Raw genomic sequence first — 19949 nt, forward strand, 5'->3', positions numbered from 1 at the left:
GGACAGAAATTCCAACCAGTCAGAACCTTCTGTGTCTGAAGGCATATGTATTCCCAAACAGAGCGGAGGTAAGATCTTCCATATTTTATTATGTCATCGATTCTGTAAATCCTCTCAGCTAGTTTTAGAAAATCTGTCTGAGGCCACAACACTGAGATATAGGCTCTGGCTACATTAACCAGGGAAATAAATACAGAACACCGACAAAAACGTTTTGCAAGGAAATGGAGAAAAATTACATTGTAGGAAAACTACATCTAGAAAAAGTATCATTAAAATATGGTGTGTATCAATCAGTGAGTCAAGTGCTCCTGTCAGGGCCTTGCAGGGACATATGCTTCCCATGGTGGCTATTTTTGCTGACCCCTGCTTCAAAGATGTCAATTTTAAGTGATGGTAGCACTGTGTGAGCAGGGGCGGACTGGCAACTCATGGGGCCCCCGGGCAATAGGGGATCATGGGGCCCCTGTGTCCTTGCCAAAGCTCAAAAAAGCCTATGAAAAAGGTACCAGGGGCATCTCATGGGGCCCTCTACTGACCCCGGGCCCTCGGGCAGTGCCCGAGTTTCCAAATGGTCAGTCCGCCCCTGTGTGTGAGTATGCCCACACACACACAGTGCAGGCTCTAAGCCACGAAGCCTTTTGCCCAGCCACTACCATGTCACATAGTCAGGCTCAGTGGATGGAAGTGGTGTGCTCAGTGACAATGAGCCTTTAGTCCTAGCAGGCTATGCATCACTGAAGAGGCCTAACTGCTGTGCCTGCCTGTGTGACAGGTTAATGGCCAGGCAGGGAGTGCATAAACACCAAGCCTATGATTTATCAGACTCAGAAATAGTGAGCTGCATTGAGGATGGAGTGTCTGATAGGGACTATTCAGCCTCAGTGATGCCTCCTACCATGCATCAAGAAGTGCTGCCCAAGAAGGACACCTCAATTGGCTCTGTTGGCAGCACAGCCCTGGCTCCTATCAGATGAGCTGTGAAAAAAATATGGATGGTGTTCATTTGGGACTTACTAGAGGAAACAACTGCCTGAAAAAAAAAAAAAAAAAGCTTTGTACATGCTGGCTTAAGACCCTTTCATCTTGTGCAACACCAGCACTACTGAACTATTAAAATAATCTTCTGTGAGCAGCTGAGCCCCAATTTGTGCTAAAATTCATCCAGTACTTGAAGAAAACCAAAACCATATTAAAGTAAGAGCATGGTGGCAAACAGTAAAATCATGTGGGGCTGACTACATCACCAAAAACCCAATGGTTATTTAGGCAATATCAAGAAAATTCTACAGCAGAATCATCTCTATGTGAGCCACAAATGAAGTTGGGACCTGCACATCACAATCACAATGATCCAAAACATAGAAACAAATCAACAGATGTTCAAATTAAAAAAAAAATCTTATTTTAGTAATGTACATTATTTTAGAAAGTTACTTTAGATTTTATGGCATTGGTGGTTCATGTGAGGAACAGTAAAAAGGCTCCTGGTGCCTTCCTGTAGCTTGTAGGTTATTTGTAAAGGAAATTTCACATCAGCATACTATCGGTTAGCAATGGAGGATTGGACTCTGTTTCACAGAGGTAATGATGGAACTTATTAATTTCAGCAGTACACTTATATTGTATTTAAAAGCATATAAATTCAGCAACTTCCCAGCATGGTGCATCTTTTCAGTGGGATCAGCTTATTCTTGAGCCAAGTTCCCTTGCGGGTCTCTTCCAGAATTAGATGTCATTCTGACTTCCCCTGCTAGTCTCTTCCAGCACCAGATCCAGGCCTCACTTCAGGCTCCACTGCTGGTCACATGATCACAGTCCTCGGGATCCTATTTTGGTAGTATTACAACTGTAAAATGTAAAAACACACTTCCTCTGGTGCAGCAATAACTCTCAACATTTGATACAAATAAATAAATTGCAATCACATGCCTCATAAGGACATTAGGCACTTGCTTATTCTGCAATGCTAGTTGCTCCTCCCTCCTTTCTCCAACAACCTTCAACAGTCAAGTAACCTATTTTGAAAGACTGCGCATAGAAAGTGGACCCACCAAACCTTGTGGTGGTTGATTTACCAAAGGCAAATAGATTGTTAACTTTGCAAGAGCAATTGCAAGCTGCAAGGGAATTTTCCCCAGAGCATAGTGAATTGCAAATGTTGAAGCTGTGTTTACTTCCACCATCCAATCATGTGCAATGCATTTTTTAAATTTTTCTTGCATGTAGTTGGGTATTCTTTGTAAAGTGAAACATCTTGACATGCACTAAGCTCTTGGGCAAGCTTCCAAAGTGCAACTTTCTATGCAAAATACATGGCTTATTTGTCTTTAGAAAATCAACTCCATAGTGTTGCAGATTACCTATTGCTGGCACCCAACAGGCACATCAAAATTGGCAAGCAGTCGATATCCAAAACAAGCTACTAACCAAACTCCATGGAGATTCAACACCTCACTTACTTTGATATTGGGAATAGGTCAAATCCAAAATTAAAATGATAGTAAAGCTTTGTTTTTTTTAAATTAAGATAATGAACGTGTCATACTTACCTGCTCTACACAATGGTGTTGCACAGAGTAGCCCTGAACCTCCTCTTGCCGGGTTCCTCGCCGGTGATGCCCATGGGGGCACTTGTGCTCCTGAGCTCCACTGCCTGCATCCATAGACAGACAGCAGGGCATGGTCGGCTCCCTCATCACAGTTTGACTGACAGCAGCAACAGGAACCAATGGTTCCCACCGCTATAGATCTGCCCTGTGAGGAGGGGCAGAGCAGGGAGAGCCGCTCACACAGTGCAAAGTGCTGGACTGCAATGGGGCTCAGGTAAGTATAAGGGCGTTCAGGGGGGATGCAAGGCACATAGGTTTTTTTACCATAATGCATAAAATGCATTATGGTAAAAAAAACCCTAAAAGGGTTTCTAAAGGCTCAAGGTTTTTTACTTTCATGCATTCTATGGCATTGGGGGCCAGAAGTGCATGCAGGGAATCCGAGAAAAGGAAGATCAGGGCTACTCTTTGCAAAACCACTGCACAAAGCAGGTAAGTATGACATGTTGGTTCTTAAAGTTGTTCTGAAGCCTAAGAGTGATTGTAAAGACAGATTTTTATTTTAATAACAATTTTCAATCAAAATGCTTGAACTGTAACAACAATAACAACTCATACAAAACTATATTATGGAATGTATAGAATGTTGTCCTCGGGGATCTTCTCATAAAACTTGGTGCTCATTAGAAAAAACTATGCAATGCAACAAACACCCATATTCTCTCTATGAATCTATTTTACAACGTTGAACCACTTTTCTTTAGGAAACTCGCCAGTAAGTTTGCCACAAACTTAGAAGCCCTTATAATCACAACTCCCAAGCCTGACAAACCATATGATGTCCTAGCCAATTACAGATCTACTTCATTACCGAGCATGGATGTCCAAGTCTTTGCTAAGCTTCTGGTGCAAAAAAAAATGGCCTCTATGCCGATGACTTAATAATCTCCTTGTCTGACCCCTCCCATTCACTCCCTGCCCTACAAAAGACACATGAATTCTTCAGCACTATATACCTATACCAAATTAACTGTAACAAATCTTGTATGCTGCGTATTTGACTTGACACTACCACTAAAGATTGCGCAACAGCCTCTCTTCTATTTTGAGTGCACCAGGTTCCAATTTGTCCTATTTAGGCATCCAGCTGGTTTATCCCGTGGTTAATCTCCTCAGGATTAATTGGACCAATCATAAAAAATCAACATGTCTCTGAGGAACTCAACTCTACATGTGCCTGATGCATAACCTTAACAAATATGTACCTACTGCTTCATGTTCTATATACGTACACTGACCAGCCATAACATTATGATAACCCATCTTATATTGAGGAGGTTCCCTTTGTGCCCCCAAAACAGCTCTGACCCATCGCAGCATGAACTCCACCAGACCTCTGAAGGTATGCCAAGGTATCTGGCACCAAGTTGTCAGTATCAGATCCTTTAAGTCCTGTAAATTGCGAGGTGGGGCCTCCATTGATCGGACATGATCTGGAGAATTTGGAGGCCAAGTCAACAACCTGAACTTGTCATTGTGTTCCTCAAACTATTCATAAAGAATTTTTGGAATTTGGCAGGACACATTACCCTGCTGAAAGATGACACTGCCATCAGGAATACTGTTTCCATGAAGGGGTGTACAATGTTTAGGTAGGTAGTACATGTCAAGTAACACCCACATGAATATCAGGACCCAGCGTTTCCAAGTAGAACATTGCCTAAAACATCATACTACCTCCACCAGTTGCCTTCTTACTATACTGCATCATGGTTCCATTTTTCTCCAGGTAAGTGATGCACACACAACTGGCCATGGACATGGTAAAAGAAGACTTGATTCATCAGACCAGGCAATCTTCATCCATTGCTCTGTGATCCAGTTGTAATGCTCACATGCCCATTGTAGGTGCTTTTGGCTGTGGACAAGGGACATTTGGGCACCCTTACATAGTTTCATACTACAAACGGATGATCCTTTTTTTGCTTTTAAATCAACAACTTCAGGTAAAACATGTTTACTGCACAATACATCCCACCGACTTTCAGATGCTGTTGTAACAAGATTATCAGTGCTATTCACTTTACCTGTCACTAATCTTAATGTTATAGCTGATAGGTGTATGTTTCACACTATCCCCAATCCAATGCTCCCTAAATATCATTCCGCAGAATTTATCTTAAACTCATTCATATGGGGCAAGAAGTGCTCCAGAGTTAAAAGTTCCATGCTTTGGACCCCTGTATCCCATGCTGGTATGGGTGTCCCCCGATGTCTGATCTTATTATAAGGTGAGGATTCTGGACCATGCTAAACAATGGTGGTCCCCCACCCAGCAAACTTCTTGGCTGCAAATCAAAACCACTGCTATGGCAACAGTTCCAAAGATCCCTCTAAGCGCCTTATTTCTTCAACTGTGTCCCCCTCACTCCTTCTTGGACACGATCAACTGGTAAAACATGGAGAGCCATCTATCAGACATCTAAAAAGGCATTCTGCAACAACTCTTACAAGCTCTGTCTCTCACAGTGCTGGAACTTATAATATGAACCAGCCTCTCCGCTTGGACTTTTGAAAGAATTACATTTGTGGTATACTTATTTGTGGTTTCCCATATACGTTCTTTCTAGATGCTTTGTACCAAGTATAATATTGGTGCCAAGGATATCTACAAATATCTTTGCATATGATCTGCCTTCTCATGCATTTTCTGGAGTGACAACTCCTGCTTTAGGACTTACTAAAATTTTATGAATGCCTCATTCCTTAACACAAAAGAATCTCTTTTATAGATACACTTCGAATGAAAAGGACTTCTCAGCTCAAATCTATCTTGATGCAGGGAATATATCCTATACCTTTCTTTTTCCCATTCACAATGGCACCTGGCGCTCAAACCACCCTTAAAATCCTCCAAATAAATACATTACTCATTTGGAAAACACAAAAAAATGTTCCATAAAATGGTACTTCACATGATCCAAACGTGCAACCATCTATCCATCTTTCTTACCCAACCTTTTAGAGAAATTGTGGCCAAAATGGGACTCTGTTACACATTTGGTGCTATTGGCCATGCCTTACTAAATTCTGGTCAGACATTACTATGTTCATTATTTTTGTAACCCATGTGTCCTTCAACCTCACACAGCATGCAGATTTATGGGACATGGAGGTGGATACCTGGCCTCACATATTTCAGATATTTATAATTCATATACAACATATTTATAGTGGCCCGCTTCTCAATTGTGAGGAAATGGAAATGCTCACATCTCCCTGCCATCCTAGAGGGCATCAATATTCTACATGACTACTCCCTTTCTGAATATATGTGTGGTCAAGACTCACTTGACACTACCGAGATTCATCTATGCCTGGGACCCCTGGAATAAGGACCCTAGAAGTCCAAACTTAATACAACATTCTCCCTTGGGGAGCAATAGTGTTTAGGGACTGTGCTGCCATTTAAAGTGACTTCAGTCCCTCCATTCCCACACACTGGAGTATTAAATAGCCTTCTTGGTATTTCAGTGTAGCCATGTGCTGGTCTACAGAAACATGGAAGAGACACTTCCTGATTTACAACCAGTTTCCTTTCACTTTTGGAGTGGCAATAGGTGGAGTGGAGATAGGTTTATTTATTGACCTGCCCAGGGAAAGTTCTCCCTCTTGGTGCTGAGGAGTGATAGAGAGAGCACCTCTGCTTGAGCATTTGCTGCCAGGGGTGATGTGAACCTGAGACTGGAAGTAAGGACACCCGGCAGCACTGCCCACATCAAAGATCCTGCTCCTCTGCCGATCACACACTCCTGTGCTGCTCCCTGTCTCTCCCCAAAGTCGGGAGCAAACTTGTGCTAAGATGACTCCAAACACAATACAGTCTCTCAAAGAGTGTTTTAGCACCTGGCACCCCCGCTGCCACTCAGCTTTCTACCTGGTGCCTAACAGCTCACGTGCCGCGTGTTGGGTACCAGGGCTACTACTAGCCCTTTCTGTGAGTCAGTTTAACACTTATGAATCTTCAGATGTATGTAAATTACAGGGGTTTGTGCATACCTAAATATCCAAATATCTTCAGGTGTATATAAACTACAAGGGTTTGTGGATACTTAATATCCAAGTATTCATTTTTTTCTGTTAATTATCTCCTTTTGATAGGCCTCTCTCAACAATGTGTTCAACTTCTTTTGGTCTTGTTTTATTAAATTCTTCATACCTTCCTATGTTTCATTATGTCTAAGTTGTCTACTGATTTCTCATCATATTTTTCCCTGTCCATTATCAGGACTCCTCCCCCTTATCAGTCAGGAAAGTAGATAAGGGGGAAGGTCAGAAAGTCTGAACATTTACTTGAGGAGGAAGAAAAAGCAGCAACAGTACGGCAGACTGACAGTGCACTGAGAAGCTTTTTCCTGTAAAATTACGGAGAGGAGCAAAGTACCCTGAGAGAGGCACAACGGTTGGCAGGCGATGTGATTTGCGTCCAGGAAACTCACTTCGCCTCTACTAAAGCTCCACATTGTTCACATCGTATGTTTCCACATATTTATATGTCTAATGGTCCTGATAAAAAAAAGTGGTGTCCTCATAGCTATTCGTAATACTGTTGCTTTCTTGTTGCTATCCCAAGTGTCTGATAGCAAAGGTAGATATCAAATTATTGTTTGTGAGATTAACAATATCATTTATACTATTGTCAACCTCTATGCTCCCAATGTTCATCAGATCCACTTTCTGAACTCTCTGCGGAAAAAAGTGGCTAAAATCCAGAAGGGCTTCTTATTATTTTGTGGAGACTTTAATGCTATAATAAATGGTTCCTTAGATGTTCCACACTCCTCCTGTAGCCTGAGACACTCTCTAGCTAATGTCCTATCTAAGGCCAACTTGTATGATCCCTGGAGATGTATAAATGCATCTGAAAGAGACTATACATGCTATTCAGCACCTCACAAATCTTTCTGATGGATATTCAATGATTACAAAAGGTCTCCAGTGCTGAAATTCATCCAATGACATGGTCGGACCATGCACCTATCTCCTTAAGCTTTGAAGAGTCCTTAAAATTTTCTCCAGTATTCTTATGGCGTAATGATATTTCTATGTATTATAATCCTGCCTTTCGTTCCATTCTCACTACAGCCTTACAAGAATATTTTGAGATCAACACTTCTCCTACTATGAATGTATTTAGTACGTGGTGTGCCCATAAAGCATACTGTAGAGGTTTACTTTTGAAACTGGCTTCACAGGCGAGGCGGGATAGAAACAAAATATTCTCAGATACGGTTGACAAGATAACTAGACTAGAGCAACTCCACAAACAATCTTTATCACCCACTGTATTGCAGGACCTCCACAAAAGCTAGACTTGAGCTCAGGACCCTTATGTCATGGGGACATGCCCTAAACCTAAAGAAAGCTAAGACTACTTTCTATATGCAAGGGATCAAAGCGGGTAAGATGCTTGCAAGATACCTTGCTACTAGACAATCAAAATCCAAACTAGCATCAATCTTGGATCCTGTGTCGAACAAACCTATTTATCACCCTAGCAAAATAGTGGCTGCGTTCCGCTCCTATTATTCCCAGTTGTACAACGTCAGAGAGGATCCTAATACTCCCCAACCTACCCCAGAGTTGATCCATAAATTTTTAGGTAAACTACCATTACCTAAATTAACAAGTCAAAAATTGGAAGGGCTCAATCAACCCATCCTGGAAACCGAGATAAGTGCGGCTATTAAAGCCTTGCCTAAAGGGAAATCCTGGGGGCGGACGGCTTTGCAGCCGAATACTACAAGGAATTCCAATCCATCCTAGTACCTCACCTTAAAAGAACTTACAAAGAAGCAGTGTTTAAATCCACGTTTCCATCTAAAAATGTTAAGGGCCATTATAGTTACTCTCCCTAAACCGGGAAAAACTCCTGACCGCCCTCAAAACTTTAGGCCAATCTCCCTGCTAAACACAGATCTTAAGATATATGCCAAAATTTTAGCAAACCGTCTCTTAAATATTACTCCTCTCCTCATTCAGGCTGACCAGGTGGGTTTTGTAAAAGGCCAACAGGCAGCAGATGGGACTCGAAGGACGCTTAACCTGATGCATTTGGCTGAGTCAAGGGGGCTTCAAACGGTGTTCCTGATACTAGATGCCGAGAAGGCGCTTGATAGAATCCACTGGCAATACTTAGATGCTACCCTAACCAAATTTGGTATCAATGGCTTTATAAAGTCGGCTATCATGGCGTTATATACAGTTGCCTCGGCTCAGGTATTCACGTCTAATGCCCTGTCAGCACCCTTTAATATTATTAATGGTACAAGACAGGGTTGCCCGCTATCTCCCATTATCTTTTCATTGGTGATGGAACCCCTTGCGACCGAGATTAGAAACAACCTGAGAATTTTAGGCATTCAAGTAGCGTCCACATCTCACAAAATTGGATTGTTCACAGATGATATAATTCTTACTGTCACAGACCCCCCAAACTCTCTTACAAAAATCTCAGCCTCCTTGCAGTCTTTTGGCGAAGTATCTTATTACAAACTTAATATCACAAAATCTTGCACCCTCCCAATTGCTATAAAGAAGGGCCCCCTGAGCTCCCTCAAAGACAAATTTCCCTACCTCTGGACCAATAGGAAATTGGACTACCTTAGTATCTGTATATCTGCACCATCCTCTCATACTTTTAAAAATAATTTTGAAAAATTTACCAGTCCACTTCAAAGGAGATGCAATGGCTTGATAAATTTGAAATTTCGAGGATAGGTAGAATAGCAGCATTTAAGATGTTAATATTTCCCAAAATATTGTATTATTTTAGAACGATTCCAATCCTCATCCTCAGGCCTATTTTCATAAATTAGAGGGAGCTATAAAGAGATTCATCTAGAAGGGAAGGAAACCGCGGATTCCGTTCCTGTCCCTTACCAAGCATAAATCAAAGGGAGGAATAGGCCTCCCAGTACTCTCTACGTACTATTATGCAACAATCTTAGATCAACTTCTGGCGTGGTTTGTCCCATCGGACAAATTATGGGCACAAATAGAACAGAATATGGTCCCTAATAAAGACTTACGGGCACTACATCTGGCCAGATCGGTTACTCCTAAGATCTTAACTCCATTTCTACCATGTATTACCACAACATTGGAAGCCTGGATAATAGGTTTGAATAAACTTCCTAACTCCTCTCCCAAACATCAAATTAATATCCCACTCTCTGCATACGAACACTTCATTCCAAATCTCAATACCAAACCACTAAGGGATCTTGGCTACAGCACCTTTGCAGATATAGGTAATCCTGTCCCGAGTAAAGGCTTGCACCTTTTTCTGCAGATTAAGGGATTTCTTGGTACTGGTGTGAAGACATGGCTGGAAACAGACTCTAAGCTATGGCACACTATAACTAACCCAATTAGAATAAAAAAAGGAATCCTCTTGGTTTTATAAGCTCTTGCATTATGATACTGATTTCTCTACACTAAGCTGCGTGGGAAAGTGGGAAAAGGATCTCCAAAGATCCTTCACATGAGATGAGTGCGAGACCGCCATGAGCAATAATCTGAGTATCACTAAGTATCAGTTTTTTAACTGTTTCAGAAGTGATGCAAAGAGTACAGACACATTATGTTTGTGAGAGGACCCTGGCAATTAATCATCAATCTATGGAGAAATTTGAAACAAGGTGGTCCCAATGGAGAGAGATAATTATATCACAATATTACTGTATAGCATTGAGTGAAATGTGGTTTCAAACATTACATGCAAGCTCTGTTCTTCCCTTACTCTTAGGGTTTGCGTTTCTTTACTCTTTCTTTTCCTCTCTTATCTTTGAGTTCTCTTTGTTTTGCTTCTCTCTCTCTTTCTTTTGTTTGTTTTGTATATACTTTTGGATGTTTGGTTCAGACTAGCCCGTATTCTTGGGTTTAACATGATAACCAACAGTAAAGCACTATGCAAATACAGTATGCTTTATCTGTAATTATTTGGATTGAATACATAACTTATATTGATAACATTTTATAATTGATGCATATTTTGCTCATGGCTGAGAGTCATTTTGTGTTTGCCAATGCAGATTTTAGACCATATTTGAGATGTGCTAAGAAAAAGATGTATGTACAGTGGGGCAAAAAAGTATTTAGTCAGCCACCAATTGTGCAAGTTCTCCCACTTAAAAAGATGAGAGAGGCCTGTAATTGGCATCATAGGTAGACCTCAACTATGAGAGACAAAATGAGAAAAAAAAATCCAGACAATCACATTGGCTGATTTGGAAAGAATTTATTTGCAAATTATGGTGGAAAATAAGTATTTGGTCAATATCAAAAGTTCATCTCAATACTTTGTTATATATCCTTTGTTGGCAATGACAGAGGTCAAACGTTTCCTGTAAGTCTTCACAAGGTTGGCACACACTGTTGCTGGTATGTTGGCCCATTCCTCCATGCAGATCTCCTCTAGAGCAGTGATGTTTTGGGGCTGTCGCTGGGCAACACGGACTTTCAACTCCCTCCAAAGGTTTTCTATGGGGTTGAGATCTGGAGACTGGCTAGGCCACTCCAGGACCTTGAAATGCTTCTTACGAAGCCACTCCTTCGTTGCCCGGGCAGTATGTTTGGGATCATTGTCATGTTGGAAGACCCAGCCACGTTTCATCTTCAATGCCCTTGCTGATGGAAGGAGGTTTGCACTCAAAATCTCACGATACATGGCTCCATTCATTCTGTCCTGTACATGGATCAGTCGACCTGGTCCTTTTGCGAAGAAACATCCCAAAGCATGATGTTGTCACCCCCATGCTTCACAGTAGGTATGGTGTTCTTTGGATGCAACTCAGCATTCTCTCTCCTCCAAACACAACGAGTTGTGTTTCTACCAAACAGTTCTATTTTGGTTTCATCTGACCATATGACATTCTCCCAATCCTCTTCTGGATCATCCAAATGCTCTCTAGCATACTTCAGACGTGCCCAGACATGTACTGGCTTAAGCAGGGGGACACGTCTGGCACTGCAGGATCTGAGTCCCTGGCGGTGTAGTGTGTTACTGATGGTAGCCTTTGTTACGTTGGTCCCAGCTCTCTGCAGGTCATTCACTAGGTCCTCCCGTGTGATCCTGGGATTTTTGCTTACCATTCTTGTGATCATTTTGAGCCCACGGGGTGAGATCTTGCGTGGAGCCCCTTATCGAGGGAGATTATCAGTGGTCTTGTACGTCTTCCATTTTCTAATAATTGCTCCCACAGTTGATTTGTTCACACCAAGCTGCTTGCCTATTGCAGATTCAGTCTTCCCAGCCTGGTGCAGGTCTACAATTTTATTTCTGGTGTCCTTCGACAGCTCTTTGGTCTTCACCATAGTGGAGTTTGGAGTGTGACTGTTTGAGGTTGTGGACAGGTGTCTTTTATACTGATAACAAGTTCAAACAGGTGCCATTGATACAGGTAATGAGTGCAGGACAGAGGAGCCTCTTAAAGAAGAAGGTACAGGTCTGTGAAAGCCAGAAATCTTGCTTGTTTGTAGGTGACCAAATACTTATGTTCCACCATAATTTGCAAATAAATTCTTTCCAAATCAGCCAATGTGATTGTCTGGATTTTTTTTTCTCATTTTGTCTCTCAAAGTTGAGGTCTACCTATGATGCCAATTACAGGCCTCTCTCATCTTTTTAAGTGGGAGAACTTGCACAATTGGTGGCTGACTAAATACTTTTTTGCCCCACTGTATCTATATTCTATTCTGAACCTTGTATTGTTGTATTTGCCTATAAAATTTCAATAAAAACGATTTGAAAAGAAATGATGAACACTGTCAAAATGGTTTATCACACTGGCAATATAAATTCTTCATTACTGAAATTTAAAACCAGTATACCAATAATCCTTACCCTCAACTCCGACCCCTAAAGTGAGCATATGGCCAAGCTTTATAAATTAACTTTATAACAAGCTTTACTAACCTCAATAGCATTGGGAACTCTGGAGTATTCATCCTTTAAAGCTCACAGCAGCAGCAAGAAAGTAACTGGTTTCTCACTCTGTGCATGGAACCCTCTGGCACCTAAAGTTAATATTACCTCTGCTTCCTAACTATCTTCCTCATCCATTGCTGCCAAGGGTGTGGAAACTCAGAGGTTGAGAACGCTGTGTAGCAGTGGGGATGGGAGAAGGGACGCATCTGGACTTGGTGGTTGCAGAGTTCATCCACAAACAAATTTTGATATGAAGATCGATGTGTTTAGATTATAATTGATCTATTAGAGAAATACAAAATAAGCGGTTAGCTGACCATGTAGCACAGTGTTAGACTAAGCAACTGGACTGCCTCAAAAGGTTTGGGAGTCAAATGGCACTGCTGAGTTGTGGCTTTTAATGCTATAAAACCAAACTCAACGTGCGATGAAAAGGGACTCTGCAATGGGAAAAATCTCATCATGACCATCAAAACTCAGCAGCCTGCAGTGTGAGAAGACTATCCTCTGCTAGAAATGTACTGGACTGCCATTTCTGTAAACAAGTTAGGTGCAATGTTATTTTTCAATTGTGTATGTGTTAGCCTTTCTGCCTTTGTAACATGTGGGTTCGCTCCACCGACTGCTGGAGATCATATTACTTCACTGGGCACCACATTAAAAGATTACGTCCTTTCACCTGCAATGACCGCTCATCCTGGGACTGACTACAGAAAAATTTTAAGGGATACAGAAATGAGCGCTGATTCCTTCCATCAGCTATTCACAAACTTTACATCTTGCCATCTTCAGCCTGAAGGATAGGAGAGGAGCCATTGCATGTACATCACAAGGCCTCGTCCCCAGGATGGTTCTGTTCCATAGCAGGCACTAAAATAAGAACCCAACTGTTCAGTGGGGTGCCCCATGTTCCAGGTCACCCAACCTATTGGACCTCTGTCACCCAGCCACCACCACTTACTCTCCTGAGCTGAGTGCTCCACTTTCCCCTCATTATACATGCATCCCGACCCACAGGTTAATTTGAAGTCTTACATTTTGCCCCTACAGTGAATATGATTTAGGGAACACAATCTTTCCTCACAAGAATCAGAACTGGCGTTGTTGCCTTACCAGAACTTCTTTTACTTGACTAAAGACCTTTATACATACAGTCCTCAGTTGTTTCCATCAGAACACAGAAAGGTGCAGATGGTGCAGCATCCATAAATATGACATTATCCATCCTCCTTCTCACGTGCTGTGGCTATGGTGTTTGTACCTTTTTGGTTGTACTTGGTTTCCATAAAAGAAATAATAAAGACTAAGTCCTCCAACCCTTATCAGGGTCCCTTTATGGAGAAACGCCAATCTTCGCGTAGAGACTACATCTCCACATGTATTGTCACCATTCTATTTTCTCAGAAGAACCCTGAAGCCTGATTTTTTCCTGAATATATCCCTTCTCAAATTGGAAATGACACAAGCAGGAAAAGAAACAGCACAGCACACCTTTAACCTCTAAGACAACATACAATAACACTGAACACATCTGAACACATCTCTGGCCAAACTCTGAACTTGGACTCAGAGTTCAGCTAGAGATGAGGTTGAAGAAAGCCCAATCCCATCTCTGGTTTCTTAATCCAATGATCAGATCTCTAAAGTGCTGGGACTTTTTATGTAAGAATAATGGGATTAAGACCAAGAACTACAATTAGACTTGACAGTGTGGCTTTAGGGGTATTAAAAATAGATGCAACATAATAGTAGTTTAATTAGTTATTTTGGTGGCTAACTTAAAAGTGTACTGGGATCCTTTGTTTTGTCTTGTATATGGTTCTGTCCATGTGGACCTTTTGAACTTTTTTGCTAGTGTAAAATTGTTTAGAATTGCTGCCATTGTTGCTTTGGTGGAATGTAAGAGCATGCAGTATTGGCCAAATACATTGGCCTCTCTATTGTAAAAGAAGGATTGGTATCCATCCTCTATGAAGACTGGAATAAACTGGATTACAAGCTGCATTAATGTTTTTATTTGGATGGTTTTCTGTATTTAAAAAAAAAATGTGCATTACATAATACACAAAAGAATAAGTTGTTTTAAGTGCTGTAATAATCATAATAATAAAAATATTACTAATGTCACTGATCGCACATTAAGCACTGACAGCAGCACTCTACTGAGCATTAAATAAACAGTGATTTTGCAAAGCAGGCATCTTTTTCCTAGAGGTCACTGCAACCCTGGTGAAAATCCTGATACTTTCTTTTATCAGTGTATCCATTCATCCATGCCTCACAATCAGTGCTTGGTGTCTGTTCAGGAAGCCCAGTTATTTGCATCTGCCTAGGTTCAAGTACTGTCTAATGGAGGGAGGAGGAAAGTAGGATTTGCATTTTTGGAGGTCCAAACAACAGATCTAGACTTCATGTAAGAGCTCTGCAGCTAAGTGCATAGTCTTTTAAGGGGTCTGTTTATTAATGTTTTCACCCAAGATTCACAAAACTTTTTTTGCAAGGAATTCTATGTGAAAAATGGATCAATCTTGAGTGTACGTTGTGTTAATCAATAGTGAAAATATTGATAAGCAGACTTAGATTCAGTCTCAGAGACAAAGAAGGACGAAAGTCCAGATTTCACCAAAGCAAGGGTAAACCTACTACTGGTAACAAAGAACAAGTGTCCCCATTTAAAGAACAGCTTTGCTATCAAGTGGCTGATACATATTTGATTTAAAATAAGCCACTATTATACTGTATGTACAATTGTGCATATACAGTAAGTTCTAATAAATATCCAACATATTAAATACTTTTTAACAAGACTCAGTGAATTCATTAAATTGTTTATAATTACCTGATATGGATATCCCATGAGATACCAAGCAATAAACAATTTACCATTCTTCCAGTTGTTTGACAGACATCTAACAGTACCTTCTGTATGCTATAAATACTATTACTGCATACTATTGTTATACTTTGCCATTACAAGGAATTAGATAAGGTAGGTACACTGAACATGAGAACTTTATACTGCTAAAAAAAAAAAATCAAACTTAGAAAAATAATTTAAAGGATGGATGGGAACACAAGGGCATGCATAGTAAGATAGCACAAATGGAAATAAAGTAAATATTGGGATCAACAAAAATATTCTACTAATAGTACACAACAAGGGTTCCAAAGTTACATCAACTTCTAGAGATTCCAAACATATCTGTCAACTTCTAAGGGTTTTAGACTTGTCAGTTATACTAGTTGCTTATACTGATAATAAATTTTATTTTTGGACAGGTTCAGCATAGTGATTATTTGTTATTGCCAATATTCTACATGTTGGCTGAAGCCAATCTATACAGCTAGGAGTGTAGGAAATGCAATTTGTTATAGTTACCTATTGTGACTTCATATTTGTTATCGTATTGTCCATAAATTAGCATGCAGTTTGAGTTTATGTTTCAGATACCCTGGTACTATATGGGGATTGTATCACACAATACATAATTGTTGCACAAATTATGATAACTGTCAGGATACTTTCTTGTGATTCTCACTACCTGCAAGGTATTCTTTAGGATAGTTTGGAAAATATGGGGACTGTCCAAGAGAAAAAGGAACAATGTCATATGATACCAGCATCTTTTAATAAAAATTAAAGAAGATAGTCTCAGATGTTTGCTATCCTCTATGTAGAATAGTTTCAGCATATCAATGTTTTGAGTACAATAAAGTAAAACTATGGTCTCACATTTAAATAAAAATACATATGCATATGCTGCAGGACTCAACTATGTGTGCACCCATACAGTTTTCTCATAGTCTCTGCAATATTTTCCAAATTCACATTGATCTTGCTAGTGAGGTCCACCTAATGCAGCCCCTTATGATAGTTACATAGTTAGTCTGGCTGAAAAAAGACAAAAGTCCATCCAGTTCAACCATTAAAAAAAAAATAATCCTATACCTATAGCCACACTGTTCAATGATGATCTGACAACAGTGCTGAATTCAGACACAGTTGGCAAAGTTGATTCACAAGCGTGTATCTTGGCCACATCTAGCCTCCTGATAAAGTCCATAGCTATATGGATTGACAGTTGTTAAACCCTCCCACTGGGATCTGCAGTGTCTTGAAGGGGAAACGTGAAATACTAGTAATTGAGGATTTTACTAATTTCTTTATGAGGCTTGTGCATCACATACTATCATAAAATGGATTTTAGTTATGCTTAGAAATGTGTATTCTATAAATCAGGATTTCTTAACCTTTTTTGAGTCCAGACACCCTTTACAATTCTGCACAATCTCAGGGCACCCCATTCTAAAGTATACAAAGCTAAACAAATAGTTTAACATTATGCAGTGATCGTGGCATAACACGTAATGAGTGAGCAGTGGCAACGAGGACCAGAAGTGACAGAAGTCTGGTATCCAATTCTCAAACATGGTTTTTATGGGATTTTTAATATTACTTTTTGTAAGTGCAATTATTTAATACATTTGCTGGCTTTAATTTATTACTACACTATGGGATCTCTGTTTGTTCTTGAGAGCCCAAATCTCAACCATATGAATGAAATATATATATATATATATATATATATATATATATAAAACTTAAAGGCACAGTAGCTCATATATCTCTGGGAAATATGAATTGGTGTTCCAAGGGAGACTCCTGAGGATGGAAACAGAAGTGGAGTGCTGGAGGATTTGATCATGCATGCCAATTTATATACAGTTTATTGGAGGGGAGAGTTCTGGGAGCCTGGAGGGAGCACAAGGTGTTCGGAAGCACAGTTTTATTTATATGATTCACAAAAGGTATGGTATTAATATGCACATGGATTAATAGGAGTACTACTTATTTCAAGAATTATTCCTAAAAGACTGATTTATGAACTTTGTTTTATTTGGTATCCTTTCAGTTTTATATGCATAAAGAGAAAAGATGATGTATTCTATATTAGACGTATAGATGTGAGGGGTTTTTATGGTCACTTTTACCTTTTTTATATATATGTTTGGTTTGCATTGTTTACAGCAGTGCTACACTCTTTTATGATTTACATTTTGCTTAATTTGTGGGAACACAAGTTGGTGTTCAGCAGCAGCTAGAATTCACTATAATGTTATATTTGGTGCACGCACAAATTATAGATAAGGATATCCACATTTGTTTTACATGGTGGTAGCACAGGCGGGTCACAACATTATTTCTCTAGATACATACAGCAGCACTTTCCTGTTAAGTTCCCCCAGCACTGACAAACATGCAAGAGTCTTGTATTCTCCAAACTAGGTCCAAACTGTGGACCTTGTTCAATGTTTCTGCTGACGAAACTACCCCTGTTATCAGCAGCCTCTGCAAGTGGACATGCCGATATTGCATACAATAGATATTTGCACTCACTGGCCACTTTATTAGGTACACCTGTTCAGTTGCTTAGTAACACAAATTGCTAATCAGCCAAATCACATTGCAACAACTCAATGCATTTAGGCATCTAGACGTGGTGAAGACGACTTGCTTAAGTTCAAACTGAGCATCAGAATGGGGAAAAAAGAAGATTTAAGTGACTTTGAACAAGGCATGGTTGTTGGTGCCAGACGGGCTGGTCTGAGTATTTCAAAAACTGCTGATCTACTGGGATTTTCATGCACACCCATCTTTAGGGCTTACAGAGAAAGGTCACAAAACTGCTGCTAACTAGATATTTTCTCTTATTTTGGAACGAACATGACTTGTTGATGTCAGAGTAGAATTGGCAGACTGGTTTGAGATGATAGAAAGGCAACAGTAACTCAAATAACCACTCCTTACAACCAAGGTATGCAGAATACTATCTCTGAACACACACATGTGGAACCGTGAAGCAGATGGGCTACATCAATAGAAGACCACACAGATTGCCACTCCTGTCAGCTAAGAACAGGAAACGGAGGCTACAATTGGCACAGGCTCATCAAAATTGGAGAATAGGAGATTGGAAAAACAATGCCTGGTATGGTAAGTCTAGATTTCAGCTGCAACAGTCAGATGGTAGGGTCAGAATTTGGCCTAAACATGAAAGCATGGATCCATTCTGCCTTGTATCAACGGTTCATGGATGTGCAGCCAACAAATATGCAGCAACTGCATAATGTTTTCATGTCAATATGGACCAAAATCTGAGTTATGTTTTCAACACCTTGTTGAATCTGTGCCATGAAGAATTAAGGCAGTTCTGAAAGCAAAAGAGGGTCCAACCTAACAAGGTGTACCTAATAAAGTGGCCAGTGACTATATCTTTTGCAGCTATAACAGCTTAAACTCTTCTGGGAAGGCAGTCCACAAGGTTTAGGAGTGTGTCTATGGGAATGTTTGACCATTCTTCCAGAAGTGCATTTGTGAGGTCAGGCACTGATGTCGGATGAGAAGGCCTGGCTCACAGTCTCCGCTCTAATTCATCCCAAAGGTGTTCTATTTGATTGAGGTCAGGACTCTGTGCAGGCCAGTCAAGTACCTCCACCCCAAACTTGCTCATTCATGTCTTTATGGATCATGCTTTGTGCAGTGGTGAGCAGTCATGTTGTAACAGGAAAAGGCCATCAAACTGGGAGCATGAAATTGTCCAAATGTCTTGCAATGCTGATGCCTTAAAGGATAAGTTCACCTTTTTGACAAAAATAACTGCACATATTTTTGCAGGTAAAAAATTGTGCATTTATTGTTTTTGTCTGCAGGAGCCTGAAAAGCATTGAACCAGCGATCGGTAGATTGCTGATGCCATGCAGGTCTCCTACAGACCTGTCAGAATATCTGCTTGCCATACAGGATGTAGCTTCAATGAACTACCAACGCTCTTCACAGTGCCGTGGTAGTTCACTGAAAACTAAAAGCACACAGCCACTAAGACTGCCAAGACTTGTAGGCACTCATTCACAGAACTCTGTGAATGAGTGATGCAGCCGTGTGGGTGGAGCACCGCACAGCCGCACTGTTTACAAATAAAACATATAGTATGGGGAAACTTCCTACTGTCAGAGGGAGGGGGGTGACGGGTGCATCCATGGGAACATGTTACATGTTCCACCCTAAAATGGGTGGAACATGTAACATGCTCCCAAACGTGAACTTACCCTTTAAGAGTTCTGGACCTAAGGAGCCAAGTCCAACCCCTGAAAAACAACCCCACACCGTAATCGTCTCCCCTGCTCTAGAGTCCAGTGATGGTCTGCTTTACACCACTGCATCCGACGCTTTGTATTGCACTTGGTGATATAAGGCTTAGATGCAGCTGCCTTGCCATGGAAACCCATTCCATGAAGCTCTCTATGCACTGTTGTTGTGCTAATCTGAAGGCCACATGAAATTTGGAGGGCTTTAGCTATTGACTCTCCAGACAGTTGGCGACTTCTGCGGACTGTGCATTTCAGCA

General features: G+C 40.6%; 1 long non-coding RNA gene across 1 annotated transcript in view; it reads right to left on the reverse strand.

The window, feature by feature from the left end:
• Nucleotides 1-1597: 1597 nt before the first annotated feature.
• The window catches only part of LOC149452263 (uncharacterized), an 88993-nt gene continuing 70641 nt past the window's right edge, over nucleotides 1598-19949 (reverse strand). The window contains exon 2 of the long non-coding RNA XR_016314897.1: nucleotides 1598-1829. This is a non-coding gene — a long non-coding RNA (uncharacterized LOC149452263). The remainder of the gene's footprint in view (nucleotides 1830-19949) is intronic.

This window comes from Staurois parvus, unplaced genomic scaffold, assembly GCF_062004578.1.
Source record: "Staurois parvus isolate SC_StPar_1 unplaced genomic scaffold, SC_StPar_1.0 ptg000486l, whole genome shotgun sequence".
NCBI lineage: Eukaryota > Metazoa > Chordata > Amphibia > Anura > Ranidae > Staurois > Staurois parvus.